The 9,595-nt window shown below is 40.1% G+C and overlaps 1 protein-coding gene across 1 annotated transcript in view; it reads left to right on the forward strand.

The window, feature by feature from the left end:
• The window catches only part of P2RX1 (purinergic receptor P2X 1), a 37,594-nt gene extending 36,442 nt beyond the window's left edge, over positions 1-1,152 (forward strand). Inside the window, exon 13 of the mRNA XM_083379872.1 lies at positions 362-1,152. The gene's annotated coding sequence lies outside the window, so the exon portion shown is untranslated. The remainder of the gene's footprint in view (positions 1-361) is intronic.
• The last annotated feature ends 8,443 nt before the right edge of the window (positions 1,153-9,595 follow it).

Below are 9,595 nucleotides of genomic sequence, written 5' to 3' on the forward strand. Positions count from 1 at the left end.
TCATAGGAGAAATAATCCAATCCCCATTATGCTACTTAAATAATTAAATGTATCTTCCTTCCTCTTCCTTCCAAACCTCACAAATGACATAGCTTCTCTGACGTGCAGAAAACAGAATCTAATAAAAGATCAAGCATTATTGCCATCAAATTCCATGCCCTGGTTTTATCCATTCCCAGTAAAAACCAAGGTGTGCCCATCAATTTCCCCATACAACATTACCCAAAAAGCAAGTTTTAATATGAAATGTTAAAGATATTTCCATGGTGGCTTTTTGATCTTGAAAAGTATTTGTCTGATTGCTTGTTTCAAGTGTCAGAGTTCCAAACTTTTATCATCTCCCTTTTTTTCTGATTTGCAGCAAAGGTGGGATTTGATCAGCCTTTTTCCCTTATACACTGGACTTGCTTCCTGAGATCCTGTTTTAAAGAACCATTCAATGCGTTCAGCACAGAAACACTGGACCCACACAAGGAATGTGATTTTAAAGTCACTCAGTCTGGAACACTTTTCACTTCAGTTATGTATTTATCACAAGGTGAAAGGTGTTGCAATTGTGTCAGTTGGTAGGATTCCAGGGGTGTAGAAAACAAAAGCTGTAAGTAATAGTTTGCTATCTTGTAGATCTAAACAAATTATAATGCCAGGTTTTTACCAGGTATTTGTGAGCTTCCTCATACCTGCCAGGGGCTACTAAGTTGCTGTGGTTACTTAAAACTAGGCAGCCCTGTGGAAGGGATGTGCGGGCTTTTCTCAGCTGAAAATGCTAGTGGAATCTTCTCCACTCAGTTTCCTTTCAAATTCACTCGGACTACAACTCCCAGAATTCCCTAGGGAGCTACTATAGAAGATTCTTGCCACATGACTATTTCTACATATTTTTGCTGGCAGGGGTTCTAAGCACTCCCAAGGATCAAAGTGCTTGTGAGCTTAATGGCACAGCTGAAGGCCTGTATTATGCACACATACATGTATACACATCTTTTCTACACACACAACCCTTCCCCTTATTCTTTTCGATCAGTAGCATCAACTCCTGTTCATATTCCATGAATCAGTGAAAAAGAGCTGCAGAGACTTATTTTGAGAGAAATACTGTATTTTGCTAAAAAGGGAGGAAATGAGAGAAAGAGAGCAATAAAACTAGTTTTGATACTACCTCACCTTGTTTTGTTCAGTGATTCCCTTTTTGAGTATGTGAGTTTAATAGGGGATGGATGTGTCAATAGGGGTACCAGACAAATCTGCTCCAGATTTAATGTATGATGTCTGCAAGCTTCTATCATCTGTCTGTCTGTCTGTCTGTCTGTCTGTCTGTCTGTCTATCTATCTATCTATCTATCTATCTATCTATCTATCTATCTATCTATCTATTTTCAAAAACTGAATACTTACACTGGAGAAATGCTTGCAGACAATGATCTTATTCAAAAAAGGGAAGCCAATTCCTTGCCTGGAATTGTGGCCCCTCACAGCAAGTATTTCCATCTTGCCTGTTCATTCATTCATTCCTTCATTCATATAGAGAGAAAATATATAATGTCCAAGAGGTACAAGAAAAAAGAAAGGAAACTATAACAAGGAAATAAAATGATTTCCAACCTTTTCTTCAACAAATAATTGCAATCTTATAATCTCTCCTCCCTCTTGGATATTATGCAAATCTCTTCAGGCCCACACTTAATTCACTTTTTAAAAAATCTTCAAACCCATAAATCATCATATAAGGATTTCCATCTTTTCAAAACTGAGCTTTATTTTATTAAACCTGATCTAGCCCATTCCCATCAGAAGAAAGCCACAAATCTGTAACCTGGAAATGTTACAGATTTGAGTGTCATCAGCATACTGATAGAACACAGCTCCAAATCTTCTCATAAAGTTTTCTAGCAGTTTCATAGAAATATTGAAAAGCTATGAAACATAACAGAGCCCTGAAGACACCAGATACCAGTTCCCATGCCTCCAGGCCTCCTATTTCCAAATCTCTCAGTAGATGTAAAATATCAAAACCCACTAAGGGCTAACTGAGTTGCATCGTTGTATTTATAACAGTTCTTCTCATACAGTCCCAAACATTTAGCTACCATGAAATGGAAAGACGCTTGCTCCTTGGGAGGAAAGCTGTGGCAAACCTAGATAGCACATTAAAAAAGCAGAGACATCACATTGTCAACAAAGGTCTACATAATCAAAGCTACAGTATGGGTTTCCCAGCAGCAATGTATGCCTGTGAGAGTTGGACCATAAGGAAGCCTGAGCGCTGAAGAATTGATGCTTTCAAACTAGGGTGTTGGAGAAGACTCTTAAGAGTCCCTTGGACTGCAGGGAGATCAAATCAGTCAACCCTGACTGTTCTTTGGAAGGATAGATACTGAAGCAGAGGCTCAAATACTTTGGCCACCAAATGAGAACAAAGAGTTCATTGGAAAAGACCCTGATGTTGGAAAGACTGAAGACAAAAGGAGAAGGGGATAGCAGAAGATGAGATGGTTAGACAGTGTCATCAATGCAATGGGCATGAATTTGGGCAGACTACGGGAGACAGTAGAGGACTGTCCATGGGATCATGAAGTGTTGTGACTTAGCGCCTGAACAAAACTTCTGTTATTATCCAACAGTCCCCAAATCTGGCACCATTCAGATGTATTGATTGCAATTTCCATTATCCTCAGGCAGCGTTGATTGATTCTGTGCCATCAAGCAATTTAAAACACCTAATGATTTTATATATAGATTTTCTCCATGACAACATATCCTTACCGTGTTTTTTTCAAGTATCCCAAAGATGTAGTCATCACCACCATAAATGAGTCCCTTCACCTTGCTGACAGTCAAGTCTTCTTCTCTTTCCTTCCATCTTTCCCAGCATTAGAGCCTTTTCCAGAGATCAAACAGCATAGCCAAGCTGAATTAGTGTTCCAAACTAGAAATAAGAGACTCTAATTTCAGTTCTTCGATCAACCATGAAGCTTTGCTGGGTGACCTTCAGCTGTCAAATCTTGTGAAGAAATCATGCAAGAGAAATCCAAGCAATATTTCTTTCCTGAAACTCTATGACCAGTGACTTAGAGGGAGACTTGGTTTATTCTACTAGGAGTCTCCAGTTTTATCACTTCAGTTTCTAAGCAATTTGATAATCCATAATTAAGCCTATGGAGAATAATTAGCACAGAATTAGATATGGCCAGCAGGGGGAAGAGGAGCACTTGCTAAAGGCTGCTGAAAGTTCATAAAAAGTTTTTTTTAATGAACTTTTTAGGACGCTGAGCTTGTCGATCAGATGGTCGGCAGTTTGGCGGGTCGAATCCCGAGTGCTGCGTAACAGAGTGAGCGCCTGTTACTCGTCCCATATTCTGCCAACCTAGCAGTTGGAAAGCATGTAAAAATGCAAGTAGAAAAATAGGGACCACTACGGTGGGAAGGTAACAGCGTTCCGTGCGCCTTTGGCGTCTAGTCATGCCGGCCACATGACCACGGAGACGTCCTCGGACAAGCGCTGGCTCTTCGGCTTTGAAACGGAGATGAGCACCGGCCCCTAGAGTCGGAAACGACTAGCACGCATGTGCGGGGGAACCTTTACCTTTACCTTTACCTTATCATTTAGAAAAATGATAAAAGATTTCCAAAAGTTTTGGCATCTGACAATTCCCCACTTTTAATCCAGCGTCCTTTCTCTAGGCTATTTCTACAGATAGAAATGCTAAAATTCTCCTCATCTTAATCCCTCCATGGATTTTACTGTTGTTTACTAACAACAAAACATAAACATAAAAGTTAGTCACCACAGAAATGAGATGTTTGAGGAAAGCTGCTGAAGAGATAAAATCAGAAATGAGACCATCCAAGAAAGAATTGGCAGGGAACAAATTTTAAATTACATACAAAAGCGACAGGTAAAGTGATTTGCTCACCTGGAAAGAATGTCATGGGATTCCATACCATACAAGGCATATGCAAAAAGAGGAGAAGGACAAAGAACATGAGGCAGAACCCAAAGAAGATGGAGTGACAACATCAAAGACTCAATACAACAACATCAATTAACAATGGTTGAGGCCACCAGAAGGGCAAGATCCAGGACTTTGTATATCCCTTGTCACCTGAAGCGGAGGAAGAGGAAGAGGAGGAAAAGGAGGGAGGAGGGAGGAGGAAGAGGAGGAGGAGGGGGAGGAGGAGGAGGAAGTTCCTCCATGGTCATCTTTTGGGGGTGAGCGGAGACATTAAATAATTTTTCCTTTATAAATATTCTAATTTTCAAGATATTTCCAGGAGATACTTGGCTTGACTCAAGTTTCAACCACTTCAATTCATTAACTGATGGAAAAATAGTTAATATGCTGCATATATTATAAGCATTCCTTTTCTTTCTGATGACTAAGTGTGAGTTATCAGTGCACACAATCAGCAAGCACAGGTTCCACTCCAAGCTAAACTATTTTTAGGGGATTGGAAGGAAGTTCCCCACCCAAATTCAGTGAGGACCAAATGTGCTTAGTGGCCCTAAAATGCTAAGAATTGCCTGACACCCACTCACTCCCCTCTGGAAAACAAGAAGGATAGGGATTTGGAATTGATGACCACAAAGGTCTAGGTAGGATCTTAAACTGTTTTGCAAATCCTATTTTGTCTTTTTCATATGCCATTTTATTGCTGGGATGAAATACATGAGCACAGAATAAAAGCTTCAAAAAAAAACCCAGTGCTGATAAACAAGAGCTGTGGTGGCACAATGATTAGAATGCAGTATTGCAGTCTGACTTTGCCGGCTGCCAGCAGTTCGATCCTCACTGGCTCAAAGTTGACTCAGCCTGCCATCCTTCTGAGGTCGGTAAAATGAGGACCAAAATTGTTGGGGGGAAAATGCTGATTCTGTAAACTACTTAGAAAGGGCTATAAAGCACTGTGAAGTGGTATCTAAGTCTAAGTGTTATTGCTATTGCTATACTATCAGATCCAAGCTGGGCTTCTGCAGTGCTTTCTCCATGTCTGAATCTGAAATATGAGAAGTGTGCAAAGCAGTAAAGATACATGTGATCAGCCCACTAATTAATTTTAGGAGGGCTTCTAAGCTCAGAATTGCTCCAACTGTGAAGTGGTTGGCGTATAAAATTAATAAATAAACAAATATATGTTCAAGTACTGGCTCCTAATTGCCTAAAGGGTCCTGAGTGCAAATGTGGAGGCAATTTCATGCCCTTTGATAATGCTGAATGTGTTGGCAAACTTTCTGAATCAAAATGCAATATGTTGAGTTTGAAAAAAAATCCAGACAGAATTCTGCCCACAGAGTTTTTGCCTGTGACTTTCGATCATGCCTTAGCACTGTATCCCAGGCTTCATCTGGGATTCATACCAGATTTTATTAAGAGAGAAAGGATATACAAAACATTCAGCTGCAATATTTCCCATTCTGATGAGATTGCTTATATTTCAAGTATAATTTGTGATATGTAAACATACACAAAGACGCCCTCCAGTTAAGTTTTGATTCCTGGGAACTGTGTCCACGCAATTATCTTGGAAGTGGTTTGCCACTGCTTTCTTCTTTATTTTCCAGTCTATCTACAGCACTGGAATGCTCATGTGTTTCCCAACCAAATACTAACTAAGGTTGATTTTGCTTAGCTTCTGAGATTAGCCAAGATCAAGCTACTTTATGTCCCTATAGGTTTCTCTATGAATCCACAAGAAAATGTCTAAGACAGTTATTACTAAAATGGAGTTTAGAAACACAGAGCAAATATCAGACACAATAAAGAATGAAGTGGATGAAATCTGCAAATATCTGCAGGATGCATAAAGCCTCTCTTGCAGCCATTGAAGGCTTATATCACCTCAATGAAAAATGACACTTCTCCCAAAGGAACAAGGAAGAAGAAAAATATTATAAACACAGACAGACCTCAGTGCAGACATGTCAAACACAAGGCCCGGGGGCCAGATCCGGCCTGCGAAGTGGTTTCATGTGGCCCGCGAAGCCATCCTGGAAACATTGAGGGAATGGCCCCCACTGTCTTGGTCCTGGCCCAGAGACCCTCCTTCTGCCAGAGACCCTCAGATCTGTCCCACTCCTGCCCAGGCCCCCATAGGCACCCTTGATGTGAACGATGTAGAGCTGGCCATGCCCACCCAAGCCATATGCACTCTAGCCACGCCCACCCAGTAGGCCACGCCCACCCAGGCCATGCCCACCCGGCCCCCTGAGGGCAACCGCAATGCTGATGCGGCCCTCAATGAAATTGAGTTTGACACCCCTGACTCAGAGGAATGTACAGCCTCCCTTCTTCAGGAATCTAAGGCTGCCAATTTCAGCTAAAATATCCTAGATTTCCTCTCCACCTCACCCTCTCAACAAATGTATTTCCATGCATTACACATGGGTGTCTCGTATATTCATCTGAAGTCGCTACTAAAAAAAAGCAGGGCGGAAGTTTTGTACTGAATTCAAAATTCATTGAAATTGAATTCTTAATTGCAGATTAAAATTTAATTTTTCCTTTAAATTAAAGAACTCCATTAATACAAAGGAAAATCAGCTGCAAACTGTGGGATTCAAAGGCTAAGAAAGAAGAAAGGTTGATACAAAAAAATTGGTTCCTTCTCTAGGTGAAATCTGTGCACATGAGTTCAAATGACCTTGTTGGTAATTAAAGTTTCTAAGACTTACTGGGATCATTTCTCAAGCTAAGTGTAAAACTTCAGCTGGCTTGTAATTCACCCTGCCATACTGGGAAGTTAGATATAGAGTTCGGATTTAAGGTTTTACAGAAGATATCTTCCTTATTTATTGATATGTAAATACACACAGGAGAGCCAATTTGGGGTAGTGGTTAAGGCACCAGGCTAGAAATAAGCTATTGGTTAAGAACCAGTTTCACTAGAAATAAAGAAGTGATTAAGAAATAAACTAATGATTATAGAATCAGGCTGGAAATAAACTAAAGATTGTGAATTCTAGTCCTGCCTTAGGCACAAAGCCAGCTGGGTGACCTTGGGCCAGTCACTTTCTGTCAGTTCTAGGAATGGCAAACCACTTCTGAAACCTTGCCAAGAAAACTTTAGGGACTTTCTAGGCAGTTGACTTCAAGGTACGCATGCACAAACACAGAACCAAAGAAACATAGAATGTATGGGAGTTGCCCGTGAGCTAAAATTCTCATATAAAAAATTTATATATAATAATAACTGTTAAGTCGTGGGCTCTGGTGAGCAGGAATGAATACACAAGGCTGAGTACAGAAAAACTCATTCTTTATTCTCGATGGAACTGTACTTGGGCTTGAGCCGCACCCAGCCACAATATACCATATATAGCCTAGCCCTAAGGAAGCAGCCAATAGGATTAAACCCGTGCTTGCTGCCTGGGCTGACCAATTGCAGGACTGGAGACGGCCTGTCTATGTAGCTGGGGAGCCGTTAGCACTCCAGCAACGCACATGGTGATGATACCACAAGCCCAATACATAACAATAACAATAAAGTTGGAAGGGACCTTGGAGTCATCTAATCCAACCCCCTGCTCAGGCAGGAAACCCTAAACCATTTCAGGCAAATGGCTGTCCAGTATCTTCTTAAAAACTTCCAGTGTTGGAGCATTCACCACTTCTGGAGGCAGGTTGTTCCACTGGTTAATTGTTCTAACTGTCGGGAAGTTTCTCCTTAGTTCTAGGTTGCTTCTCCCCTTGACTAGTTTCCATCCGTTGCTTCTTGTCCTGCTTTCGGGCGCTTTGGAGAATAGCTTGACTCCCTCTTCTTTGTGGCAGCCCCTGAGATAGTGGAACACTGCTATCATGTCCCCCCTCGCCCTTCTCTTCATTCAACTAGACATACCCAATTCCAGCAACCGTTCCTTAACTGCAAAAAAACCAAAACTTAAGAGGAAATACAAAAACAACTAAACCTAAAATCTCAAAAACAACACATTTTAAAAGGATTCATCCACAGAGATTAAAAAAATCTAAAACATATCAACGTTAAAAGGCCTATTTTCTTAGCAGAATATATTTACATGCCATTTGAAGCAAGGTCATATGTAAATATGGCTCACTCATAATGATTTACTTTTTTTTTTTAATTGAAAAGTTTTAAAAATACAGTTTTCCTTTAAAAAACCCCCTTCCCCCTCCCTCCTCCCCTCCCTACCTCCCCCCTTCCCCCCCCTCCCCCCCTCCCTCCTCCCCCCCACCTCCCCCCAACCCCCCTCCCCCCCCGGACTTCCCAGAGCTAAATACAAGGTATATATATATAAAAAAGCAATCATAAACAACCATATACTAACAACTATAAATTCTAAAATCCATCACTCTCTAACTTATATAGGATCAGACAAAACTTAGCATTATTAAATATATATAGAAGACAAAATAAAAAAAGAAAAAAGAAAACGAAAGAAGACTTATTCAAATGCTAGATAAAACTTCTTGACCCTATACTTATTCTGGATAAACTCAATCCATTTTCTCCATTCCATAATATAATGTTCTTGCGAGTAATCTTTCAAATAGGCCGAAATCTTCGCCATCTCTGCCAAGTCGGAAACCTTTAAAATCCACTCTTGTATAGTCGGCAGTTCCTCTTTCTTCCAATATTGACCTATCAAAAGTCTTGCTGCCGTAACTAAATTCAACATCAACTTAGAGTCCACAACTGTAGCGTCAACAATTATTCCCAACAAAAAAAATTGCGGACAAAACTTTATCCTCCGTTTAAAAATCTTCTGCATATTCCACCAGACTTTTATCCAAAAAGCCTTGACCTTTTTACATGTCCACCATATGTGAAAATATGTTGCCTCTTCATCACCACACCTCCAACATTTAGGCTGATAATTCGGATACATACTTGCAAGCTTTTTAGGATCTAGATGCCATCTATAAAACATTTTGTAAAAGTTCTCTCTTAGACTTTGAGCTTGAGTGAATTTTACATTCCTCACCCAGATCTTTTCCCACGTGTCCATTGTAATAACTTCCTGAATATTTTGGGCCCATTTTATCATACAATCCTTAACAAGCTCTGTTTCTGAATCGATCTCTATCAATGCAAGATATATCCGTTTAATATGTGCTGGTCCTTGATTTCTAATTTGCTTTATCAAATTTTCATCAGTCGTTGCAAATCCATTTTTTTGGTCTTCTTTCCACCTGGCCTGTAACTGAATATATTGAAACCAAGTCTGAACAACCTTCTCTTCTCGCAAGAAACTATATGATTTCAAGCACCAAATATTCCTTTCCAAACTTAAAATTTCCTTGTAAGTAGTCTCATCATGTTTGAAACCAGCATGTATATTTTCTATTGCGTGTTTTGGGATTGCCCACAATGGTATCTTGCTGCTTAACTTATGTCTATACTTCTTCCAAACTCTCAGCAATGCCTGTCTTAAAATATGCATCCTAAACACAGTATCTACCTTCTTATCATACAACAAATATGCATGCCAGCCAAACAACAGATCATGGCCCTCAAGATTTAATAACCTCGATTGTGTCAAATTAATCCAATCACTTATTCCTACTAGTGCAGCAGCTTCATAATATAATTTAAAATTAGGCATTTTAAGGCCACCTCTCTCACGAGTATCCTGCATAAT

Source organism: Vipera ursinii (assembly GCF_947247035.1).
Source record: "Vipera ursinii genome assembly, chromosome: 1".
In the NCBI taxonomy this organism is placed as follows: Eukaryota; Metazoa; Chordata; class Lepidosauria; order Squamata; family Viperidae; genus Vipera; species Vipera ursinii.